Source organism: Vombatus ursinus, unplaced genomic scaffold (genome assembly GCF_900497805.2).
Source record: "Vombatus ursinus unplaced genomic scaffold, bare-nosed wombat genome assembly UNPS02015175.1, whole genome shotgun sequence".
Taxonomy (NCBI): Eukaryota; Metazoa; Chordata; class Mammalia; order Diprotodontia; family Vombatidae; genus Vombatus; species Vombatus ursinus.
Window position 1 is genome coordinate 5,479,649 of NW_020954953.1, and position 12,440 is coordinate 5,492,088.

Here is a 12,440-nt window from a genome sequence, read left to right on the forward strand (position 1 = left end):
CTTCTCAATCCACCCGAGCACAAATGTAATTAATGGTACACAAATAGGGTCTTTTAGCTTTGATTCCTTTTACAAAACCAAACTTGTTTCATAAGTAAAGTAAGAATTCTAGAATTTATTTTACTCTCATGAATGTAATATACCTTAAAAATACAGCCTATCCCAAAACTTTAAACTGCACTGAGACTTTTGGGACATCCTGTATCTATTTGATTTTAATAAAGGGTAAATTTAAGTTTTAAATGAAGACTACAAAACAAGGGATGGTTGAGACGTATGTACCTGAGCTGCGTTCTTGGGGGGAAGAAATAAGACAGAGATGATTACAATTTCTATTGAAGAAAAATAGGGTCTAATTTGTTTTTTAAATGTATTGCTTTGTTACTTCTTTTCTAAAGCGTGCTACTTTGGGAATGTAGGGACCCCTGCTGTCACGCTGTCTGCCTCAAATGATAATAAATTTCCCTTCAAGAATTATTATAATAGCTCATCTGTTTTTATCTACGTTATTGTTATTTAAACTCTACTGGATCCAAGAAGTGTTTCTCTGAACCCCCACACCTATAGGACTTTAGAAGATCTTTCAATTAGATTTTCTATGAAAAGGCTGATTGGATTGTTCCCGTTAATGTTAAAGACTAAAGTATTGAGTTGCCCATTACTGCAAATCATGAAGAAAAGAATTCCCTTTTTTGAGTGATAGTGGATGTAGAGAGCCAAGACATTTTTAAAATTATTAAAAAAAAAGTAATTGAATTCATTAAACATGAAACATTGAATAGTGATCTGCCTGATAACTTCAGTAAGTGGGAAACCATTAGAAGGATGGGATGTCTATCTTAGACTAAAAAATTTAAAACATTAATTCATTCCCATCTCCAACAATTTTCCTCTCGAATCAATTTATGTTTATTTATACATGTGCATACATGTATATGATATGCTTCTTCCTAAGTCCATTTATATGTGTGTGTATATACGTAGACACACACATCAATATTTGCTTGCAGTTTATATCTTTGGCTAGTTAAAAAGTACACATTTTCAAAGCCTGCTTCCCATTTTATTAATCCAGGAACTGGAAGAGCATTACATAGTTAACAGGCCCTTAGAGGGTTTAGTAAAAAAAAACAAAACCAGAATAACCGTTTTCTTCAGTCTCGCATTCTGTCCAGTTGTGTAGTGCAAAACATTAAGCCATTTGAACTCATGCTGCAAACCTTCCCTCACTTGAAAGATGGAAGACATGTAGTGGACAGGGTGATTCTTACGTGTGCTTCAGAATAAATCCAAAGAGGCTGTTCTTCTGTTCTGCTTTAGGCCACCATACATTAGGTCGCCTGCTTATCCCAGCCAGTCTGGGGCTGGCGGACGTCCCATGTTTTCTTCCCAGCACCCCAACTATGGCAACGCTCAGGCTCCCATGATGCACCAGCCTGACCAGTACGGGTAGGTAGTAACATAAACTGGACTTGCTGTGGGACCTTTGCAGTTATTTTTTTTGTTTGTTATTTTTTTTTTCCTTTTTGAAATTGTTTATGATATGCCATATGGCTGCTGAAGAAATATCAATCCCCAAAAAAGTTAAAAGATTTAAGAGGAAATGCATCACAGAGGGGGTTGGGGTTTTTTTGTTTTGTTTTGTTTTGGTTTTGGTTTTGGTTTCAGTTTTTCATTCCTACTAACAGTTCTGTAACAGTGCGGTGAAAATCTGCATGCCACCTACCCCCGTGTAGATACTGCCCCTGCACGGCTTTTGGCATGCTGCTTCTCCCTCATGCCTGAAAGGGAAATTAAGAATTTTATCACAGAAGAGAAATGAAGTCACCCAATCCAGGCATCATTTTTACCCCCATTGTTGTCGTTGTTTTGTCTAGGAACTGTGCTGTGTGACATTGTTATCATTAGTGTGTTATTATCATTACTACCACTGCAGTGAACCCCTTCTCTCATCGCTTAATTCAGAGTGTAGCTGTCCTGTTTGACAAGAGACTTATTGCTGTAGAGATGACAAAGGTTATTAATGGGACTTCAGGGATTTCATTATATCATTGTTGAGCAAATGTCTGTTCCAAAGATTTTTGTTAATTTCCCTTTCCCAAGGAGTTTTAAACCTGAAGAAGTAACCAGGGGGTGGGGTGGGGACAAAAACAACTCATAAAACACAATTAACATTTTCCTTTCCAACTAGATCCTTTACATTCTAAGTTCTCTGCTGCCATATTATTATCAATTACAACATAAGCATTATGTATCACATAATTTCACTTAGGACAAATAGCTGCTATTTCAATTTCTCCTTCTTCCCAACTCTTTCTCTATGAGCAGGTGCCTTTAATATCAAAAACTGTCTCCATTTGTAGTCTACAGTATATTGTTACTAAATCATTGACCAATTAGGAATTTCAGTTTGTGGTTCTGAAGTTAGTCTAGATATAATTGTTCCTCATATAGGAAGTAATGTCCAGTGGCTATTTTAAATATTTTAAAGGTAATTGGGAGGGAGGCCCTCAGTGATTGGGGGGGGGGTGGAGGATAGGAAATTCTTTAACAAGTCCTGTTAGTGCTCAATTTTGCTATTGCCACTTGTCAGAAATACTTCTTGTCATCTATTTTCTAAGTTTTGCATTTAGCTTACATTTGGAGACAAATAACTTTAGTTGCAAAACTATCTTCTGAATTCTAAAAACATCTCTAAATGAAGACTAAAAAAAAATAGACATAAAATTTATTGTAGCACACCCAACTATAGTAAGAAAATTTTGTCTCTTATAGCAGTACCCTTCAAGGTCAGTGCCTGAGTCAGTAGGAAGAAATCAGTGTGGAGAAAGAAGCATTTATCATCAGCTACTAATCCATAGGATCTGTCCTTTACCAACTCTGGAGTCCCATTTAGACGCACAAAGCTGGTTTGGGTGTTCCGTGCCAAGCCACATTAAGCAGCTGTGTAAAATGAATTTAAATGGCATGCATCAGAGTAAAATCACTTCCACTGGGGCAGAAAATCAATGTTAGCTAACCAGAGCTGGAAGATCAAAATTTGAGTTTCAGCAGGCTGTCTCCAGGTATAGTCCTTAGAATAGAACCACCTCCTCCTTAATTAAAAATGAGAAAAAGGACAATTCCTGGAATGCCTTGCAGGTGAATCTCCTAACGTATGCCTATCAGAAGCATATAATCTTGCAGCCTGACCTCTGAGAGCTATGGGTTTTTTCCTGTTGTATTGCAAATCCTTTCCCCCATGCCTCATCCATTACATATATGTAGTATTTGCTGTCACTTTTAAAAACGTATGTATGATGGCCTGTCAGACTATGCTTTCAGAAACTTAGATTTTTAAGAAGACTTCTGCTTTGCCTGTTTATAACAATAAGGGCAACTCTTTTGTAACACTACCTTCCAGTCACACACACACACACACACACACACACAAAATCGGCTCGCTCCACATATAAAAGTAACTTAACTGGAAAAGCCAGTTTTACTAAATTCTAGTCTCTATTTGGTCCAAATGTAAGAATTACAGGCCTTTCAGACACTCCCTATTCAGAGCGCTTGTCATAATAGCTCTTCTCCCAAGTCAGAATCCCAAAAGGGCTGCAGCAGCAGCAGCAACACAGGAAAGAGAAAAATGAGCGACGAAGGTAGAGAGTGGGCATGTGCACGTATGGACGTCTGCAATTAGACGGAAACAGAAAGCTCACTATAAAAATGAAATATTATGGCAATTATGCTACAGACTTTCCCAGCTAGTTGGGTATAAGGCACCATAAAGGAAAAACACATAAACTTAACTCGTTTACGCAAGCAATTTTAGTAAATGTATTACTAAGAGTGGACGCGATGTGGGGATAACCCCCTCCTCCCCTGTTCAGTGGGTTAAGGTACTTTTTTGTGCCTTTTTTTTCTTCTCAATTTCTTTTGAGGAAGCAATAAACTCATTATTTATGGCTTTCTAATGTGATCTAGTGGATTTTTGGTGTTCAGAGACTTGATCAGCCGTGACATTGAATTTGGTCATAAAAGATGCTATCTTTACAGATCTTATGTATAAATACCTGTTTTGTTCCCATTTTTACTTAGAAGATGAATTGCTAAGTTCAGCTGTCTGTGGCTTAAGTTAATTTACATTCAAGTGAGACAAATTCTGGACCCTATAATTAGTGTAGCACACCAGGAAATTTTGTGTCCTCATCTTTCTTTACCATGTCACACCAAATCTGCATCTTACAGATTATCTTCTAGGTACTAGCTCCCACTTGTTGTTATTGTTATTGTTGTTGTAATCATTGTGTTGTTCAGTCGTTTCAGTCATGTCTGACTGTTCATGGCCCTGTTTGGGGTTTTCTTGGGAAAGATACTGGAGTGGTTTGCCATTTCCTTCTCCAGCTCATTTTACACATGAGGAAATTGAGGCAAACAGGGTTAAGTGACTGGCCCAGGGTCACACAGCTGTCTGAGGCCAGATTTGAACTCCACGCCCATCATTCTAACCACAGGGCCATCTAGCTGCCCCCTAGGTCACACTACCCATACGCTGCACAAGTTAATGAAATTCTTCATTATTGGAAAGATGTTTATGCCACTGATCCTGTATAGGTTTTTTTTTTTTAAACATTTTGCCCTGTTCTAAGAGAACTCCAGAGTTTAAAGTTGATTTCCCTCTAGGTTCTAAAAATTGACCTTGTTAGAAAACAGTCATTACTATAATATAGTCACTTCCAAGTCAGTAAATCTGAATTCTTTGCGACATTCAAATATGCTTGCCTTCTTAGCTGCACCCTACAAGGAAATGATGGCTCTGTAGATTCTGATTCAGATCACTCTGTGTAGTGTAGACACTTTGCATCTGGAACCTATCATCTTGTAAGATGAAATGCTGTGATTGTATAGTTACTGCCACTCAAATGTGTTTGGATTCTTCTCTCCCCCTTCCCTTCCTTATTCGTCTTAATTGGTAGTGCAAACATATCTTTAAAAATCTTCATTGTTGTGTCTGGCTATTACATAAGAATTTGGTCTCTGAAGAGATGAGTTGCTGCAGTTACTCACCAGCAAGACAATCTTGCATTTGGGAACTCTTCCTTTATAAAGAAGCAAATGGCTGGGGATTCTGGGGTGTTCTAAATGATATCCCCTCCTTCCTGAGTCTGAATTACTCTCAGATAGAAAAAGCTAATAGGAAGAATCATAGGTATATGCAGGAAGGAAATTATTTAAAACAGTCAGATGATCTGCTTCCATTAGTATAAATTTATCTATAAATTCTATATTTATCTCTCTATATATACACTATATATATATGTATTCTAAATAAATTTTATATTTTAAAATCTTAGTGACCTGCCTAGTACAGTAACCTGGGTTATTTTGTTTTGTTTTGCTATCTCTGAATATCAAAATTGCTTTTGACCTGTTTTGAAAACATAAAATGCATGACTTGAGTTGAATCATCTCCCTTTATGTTATTGCTGAGTTTAGTTCACCTAAAGCAGCACATCTCCTTCTAGCTGGTAAAATAGAACATTCTCTCTCGTTTGTTTCACTGTCCAAAAACTCAAGCAACTGAACAATCCTGTTTTGCCAGCATTCTATCCAGAGAACACACCCTAATTTGATAGTTGAGCTTTTCTTAAGTCATATCAGGTGCTTTACTCACTGAAATAACCTAATTTTAATAAATTAAGTAATTTATTTTCCCTATTTCTTCCACATCTACAAGCTATTAGAATTTATTTTTTTTACTTAATAGGTAGTTGTGTGGATTTTGGTTACAATTATTTAAATCTAAAGTCCTCCTCAGCTGAGGAAACAGTCTCTAGACACATTGTGGTGGACAACCATGGTGTTACAGAGGGAATAATTTCATGATTATGTAAAAGTCAATGAACAGAAGGTTGCTTCCATTCCAAGAAAACTAATTTTTTTTTTAAATAAATACAGGAGTGTGTTAGTAAATCTTAATTGTATACACAAGGCTGCTTGTGTCTTTGTGTCTCACACATATTTTACAGATAGACATATTTTACACATACACACATCTTTCATCAGCCTTTCTTTAGTGTTGTGCATTTATAATTCATATCCCATGTTGTTGGTGCCAGCAAAGCACTCTTTCCAGATTATTTTTTCCCTGGCCAGGATAATGCAGTATTGCTGATGGACTAGGAGCCACTGGCAAGGAAGTATATTAATGGAGACAGTGCATTAAAATGTCAAAGGGAAAGGGGTAAAAAAAAAAAAAATCTTCAAAACATTTCAAGCCCTAGTTATAGCTAGTTTTTCCCATAATGGGTCCACATGCTCAGAGAATAGTAAGTGGTTGCATCGCTTAAGAGTTTAACCCTTTGTCTCTTGGAGTGTTTGTCTCTAAAATGATAGTTATCTTTGAAAAAGATAATGAAAGTCACAGTTGCAAAGACAAAAGATTAGAAAGACTGCAATAGAATCTCCATTCATTTCTGTGGTTAAATGCATTCCTATATTCCTACCTTAATTTTGAGACTTCTCAATTTTTGGAATCTAGACAGATATTACCTCTGTAAGATATTGGGGTTAATGCAAGACCTCTATATGGTCACGTTATTCAGTTTGTATAGAGTGTCCCAGGAAAAGTCATTCCTGGGTTTTGTGAAGGTAACACAAAAACCTTCAATCAGTCAACTAATATTTACCAAATCCCTACTGTGTGCTAGGTATTATACTCACCTTGGTCCTAACTAACTCTTCACCAAGGTGCCAGCAGAATCCTTAATAGTGCATACAAAATATCAGCAAAGGCATCATGACCACCCACATTCACAAGCATGATTACAAGTGTGCACACTCCTAGATGCATACACAGTGTCCTCTGGAGATACTTTTCAGATGTAAGAGGGAGCAGGGGACAAAGAAGGGAGCCGTGAGGGGGCCGCAAAGAGCAGCGGTTCTCTGCTAGACTGTGACTGTCATTAGATACTATTACTAATAGTTTTCTATCTGGGAGGGTTCTGGACTTGGGGGTGGGAGTTTTTCTCTCTCTCTAATGGTAAATAATAAAATATGTTGTGAATGTGGCCAGTGTGCTTGTGAATAAATGTAGAATTGAAGCCAACCATCAGAGTTTTTCCAGTATAAAGATTTTCTCAGGTTTCTGCGTGGAGATTCAGGCTAATGAACAGAACAAAATCCCCAAAGACACTCCAGGCCCTTCTTGCTACTGGTGCCCAGATACAGAAGCATGTGTTTTAAAATTCTGAACCTAATCAAATCTTTTAAAGTTGTTGGATACAAAGTTAAAGAACTACCAGATGACATTTATTTGTGAATCAACTCATCCAAAAATACTGAAGTATTAATTAAAATGTTGTGGTATGAGAAAGTACTATATGAAATAAAATAAATTTTAGTATCATCTGCATAGGTGGACCCTCATAGGACCCTCAGCATTCTAAAAGTCCTGTAAATAAGCAAAAACCTCAGAATGCTCAAATGATAATAAAGGAAAAGCAAGAGCTAAAGGCCAGTGTAAATAAGGTATCCTCTTAATATTTCCTTGTCCTGCTCTCTTTCTTCCTTCTTTCCCAGCAGAAAGGCTGGGAGTTGGATGGATAGCCACCAGATTTAACTGGGAGCAGCTGGACTGGACTGATTGGGGGAAAGTGACATTTATATTCTTCCAAACTAGTCCTGTTGTTTTAATCTAGCAGAGATTTTCACTGACCCTAGCTTTTGCCAGGGCTGCAGTCAGAATTTCAAAAGTTTGTTTGTCTCACCTATAATCTCCAGTTCCTCTGACCATACACTTCCATGCCCTTTTTTTCTGTATGTTCTGACTATGCAAAGCCTCTTACCCAATGAAAGCCTACTCTGTCTTAACCAAAAAGTCCCCATGGTCCTCCTTGCCCTAATCAAAACTCACATTCCCCGAATGCCATGAGGTGTCATCTGCTTGTAATTCAGGATAAAGGTATAAATGAGGCTAAAGAGGAATTTGATTCCATTAATTATAATAATGATAATAACATATATGTGTGTGTGTGTTTAAAGCAAATATATATGTGTATATACATACACACACATATGTATATGTATATATACACATACATATACATGTGTGTGTGTGTGTGTGTGTGTGTGTGTATGCTTTCCATACATTATCTTGTTTCGGGAATATATAAGAGAAATTTTTTTTACCCATTCCTTACAAGGTCCCTAAGAGGAACCACACTTTTTACCTCAGCCCCAGTATCCAGCTACACTTCCCCCCCCCCCAATTTTTCAGGTAATAAATCAGCATTGGACCCTCCAGTGACACCATTTTTCACCTACACTCACTTGGCATGCAGAACTCTCAATTCTCAGTTTAAAATATAACCCTTAGGAAGAAAATAGTTTCTGACAATAAAACTATTGGTTGGCTCAGAGGACCCCCCACATTTGGCATTCCCGAGTTGGCGGTGTGGCCCTGTGGTGTCAACTTCTAAGACAATAAGGCCTGCTGCTAAAGGTAATCGGTGACTTATCCCCATAGTTTTATCTCTCCTAAAATTTAATAGCTCTGGCATTGATTTAGGATGGGTAGGGAAGTTGGTAGATCTTCTGGAAAGTACTGATACACAGCCATGTCTATGAAAATGTTTTGTCATTTGGGGAGGGAAGATTTATTTCTGTTTTCTTGATTTAGAACCCGGGGGATGGGGGTGGAAGGACCAAGTCCTGAAGAATTTTTCTCTGGGTCTGTAATCATTATTTGTGTGTAGGTGCTAGGTCTATGGAGGAAAAAAAAGGAATTCCTTTCACTAGGGGAAAACAAACAGAACTTTGCTGGTGCTTTCTAAGTTCTCTTACTAAATCAAAATGGTGTCAATATGTAAGAATCACCTGAAGATTGTCCTACTCTCGTCAGAAATCCTGTGGCAGCTGCAAGTGATGTTGAGAACAATTATTGGTGCTAATGAATGGCAGAGAATGGGAAGGGCCCCAGTTTTCCTTAACACTTAGTCCTCCCTTCAGTCTGTTACCTGATTTAATAAGAGCTAGCATTTATATAGTGCTTTGAGGTTTGCAAAGCACTTTACCATTATTGTCTCATTTTATCATCATGAAAACTCTGCGAGGTAGGTGCTGTTGTTATCTCTATTTTTGGAGTTTGACAGAGTTCAGTTAAATGTCTGAGGCTAGATTTGAACTCACGTCCCTCAGACTCTGAATCCTGTACTCTGTCCTTTGTGCTACCTAACTGCCACCGTTTTAAACATCCCTTCAATTAGTAAACTAAGTAATGTTTCTGACTAGACTCCCTTAGGTGTTTAAGCTATTTACTTAGCTATTCATAAGCTATTTATTTAGAATTATAGGAAACTTTTTTTAAATGTCAAGTGATGTCTCTATTCAGGCAGTAGCAAATAGTTTTATGTATGTAGATACTTTAGTCAAGTTTGGAAGGTTTTTGTTTTTTTGTTTGTTTGTTTGTTTTGTTTGGAGAGAATAGTAGTGGTCTGGATTTAGGATTTCTTTGGTTTGGAGCCCTCCTGGCAAGTGGACTCCCTCTGCCGAGGTAGAGCTGCAGCTTACATTCTCAGGGATTTTATGGGGCACTGATAAGTTAAGTGACTTGCTTGGGATCACACAGCAAATTCTGTTTGGTTTTGAGGATGGTTTCGTATACACTATTTGGAGGTAGCAGCTCATGATTACTGAAATGACAAAATGTGCGATTGACAGTTCCAGGCAGATTATAAACTTTTTAAAGTTTGTCAGATGATGATGACTCCTTAGTGCAAGGGTTCTTAACCAAGAGTTCTCTTCCCCTCCCCTGCTCTCAAAGAGTTTGTGAATGGACTTCAGTCAGAAAAAGTATACATCTTTATTTTAACTATCCTTTGGTTTTCTTTTGTAATCCTTGTCTCTTATTTTATGCATTTAAGAACATTATTCTGAGAAAGGGTTGAAGACACATAAAAAAGATTAAGAACTCCTGCCTTAGGGTAAAAAAAGTATGTAAACATAAAGATATAACTTAATGTATTTATAACTTAATGTCTTAACTTTCAAATGTTACTTTCCCAGCAGTCTCATCTTTGTAAGGGAGCTCCTTAAGTGTCTTCAGCTAGCAAAACCCTAAATAAATGCCTTCTTTTACATAAGAGCAATCTTTAAATACAAAGCAATTGAAATAAAGACCTTACAAAGGAAAGGCTTTCTAGGCAGAGATGCAGCAGAACTGATTGTAGCCTTATCAGTAAAATTGTTTTTCTTCCTGGAAAGTATTATGAACCATATTTTACTAGGCAGAAGAATTGTGCCATTTGCACCTTGTCAAAGCTGCGTGTAGTCACGAATGCCTCAATTCATAAAACTTGCAAGTTTATTAGCCAGAAATTAATAAATAGCCTGGAATTCTTGGTCAGGGTCTGTACCACTCATGGAGAAACTTGCCTATGAGAAAAGACAGCACTTGGCTGTTAGCTGCTCTTCTCTCCCTTGATACGCTGCTGTGTTCCACGTTGCTGTATTGAGCTTTCTGGCAACTAAAAGGAAAATGCTTAAGGTCCAAGTCTTTGGAGTGCCTTTGGAGATCAGAATCCTGGTTCATTTTCATATGTCTGCCAGTACACAGAACATCACAGTGGAACCATGTGGCCAGGAGACTGAAGCCAGGGTTCACAAGGGAGGGAACTGGTTATTATCATCCATTCCTAATTACTGTAAGCCAGAGCCTACCTAATGTTGTTTCTCTTCTAACTCTGAAAGGGGAGTGCCTCTCACTCTAAAACACTCTTAAGGATCGATGTTTCAGGTAGTTGTGAGAGAAAAGGTAAGGATAATTAATCAGTACTTTGGGAACAATTTCAGGAGAGCCGTTTCAGTGAAGGAAGCTAGTTACCTGCATTAAATCAAAAAGTGGGGTTAAAGGAAGTGCCCTCCAAGATCCCTTCCATCTCTAGAGTTTATGCACAGAAAAGAATCATTGTATAGACCTACCTTATGAATGTATATGAAAGAAAATATCTTCTTTTGGAGGAAAGAACTTAGGCACAATGAATCTGTGGCTTTTTAAAATCCATATAACTTGTCATGATTGTACATGAAAAATAACCCTTCTTTGGGAAGGTAGTAGGAGGATATGTCTGAATAATAAAATCTTTCATAAAACATAGAAGAATAATATGATAATGAAATATAGGTTTGTAATGCCTAAACTGTGCCCTACTAACATTTCAAAATAGTCCAACCACACATTAAAAGGTAAAAATGAGGGAATGTGTGTTCACATTCCTAATAATCTCATAATAAATACCACAGAATATTGGTATTACAATACGGTTTTTAAATCAGGAATCAATTTTTCACTATGCCAGCCCTCCATCTTGGATTCCCCACCGCTATCTTCCTTCTCTAGTTACATTCCAAAGGTTCTGAATGTCATTAAAAGAGATCAGACCATCATGCAGTGCCACGCATATACCCGGGCCACAAAAATTCATGTTGTCTACAGTGGGTCCTCACTGATATGTGTCAAAACTTTTATTCTTACCTTATAATGTCTGTTTTGCACTCCCCTTCGACTGTATTTTCTCTTCTCTCCTAAAGCTCATTATACCTTTCCATTCTACACCACACCTATCCCCAACAGATGCCATTGTCTCCTCCTTTACTAAGAAGACTGAACCATCAATCATAAACTCCTTTATTTTCCCTTCTCCACATTTACAAAACTCTTGCAAGTATTTATCCATCCTTTTTTCCTTTATTCTTGTCTCTGAGGAGGTGATGACCATTTTACTTGCCTATGTTAACTCATCTACTGTGTCCTCCCCATTACTTCACCTCTTCTAGGGCTATTGATAATTTCTTTCTTGTTTCCTATCTTCAGTTTCTTCCTATCTACAGACTCCCTCTCCCACCTAAAAATGTGCTCCAGTCTACCCTATCAAAAAAAAAAAATTTTACCCTGCCATCCTCTCAAACTGTTATCATGCCTCTCCTCTGTCATCCCTAGTCTTCTAGAAAGAAAGTTCTTTGCTCATTACCTTGATTCCTGTACTTCCCACTAATTTATTAATCCAACCACTGGACCAAAAATTCTCTCCGTGTTTCTTTTTCTCTTTCTTTTCTCAGCTACTAGCATGTTGCCTTATGAATAGGAGATGTTTACTTGAATTCAAGTAAATTTTCAAACTAGATTCTGGGGATTGGGACTTGGAATGTCTGACTAGACATTAGGAGATGGGTGATAAACATTTCCACCGAGAAGATTAAAGATTGATTAGACAGGTAGGAGAATTAAGAGAGAGCAGTGTCACAAGGAGAAAGGCTGGGATGAAAGGAAGTGTGTGTGTGTGTGTGTGTGTGTGTGTGTGTGTCTTTGTCTATGTCTGTGTGTGGAATAGGAAAGAGCCAGTCAGAAACATAGAAAGAGAGAGAGACTCTTTTTCTTGAAAAAATAAATGTTATTT

General features: G+C 37.6%; 1 protein-coding gene across 1 annotated transcript in view; it reads left to right on the forward strand.

Moving 5' to 3' along the window:
* Positions 1-12,440, forward strand: part of LOC114031462 (AT-rich interactive domain-containing protein 1B-like) — a 550,161-nt gene that overhangs the window by 486,140 nt on the left and 51,581 nt on the right.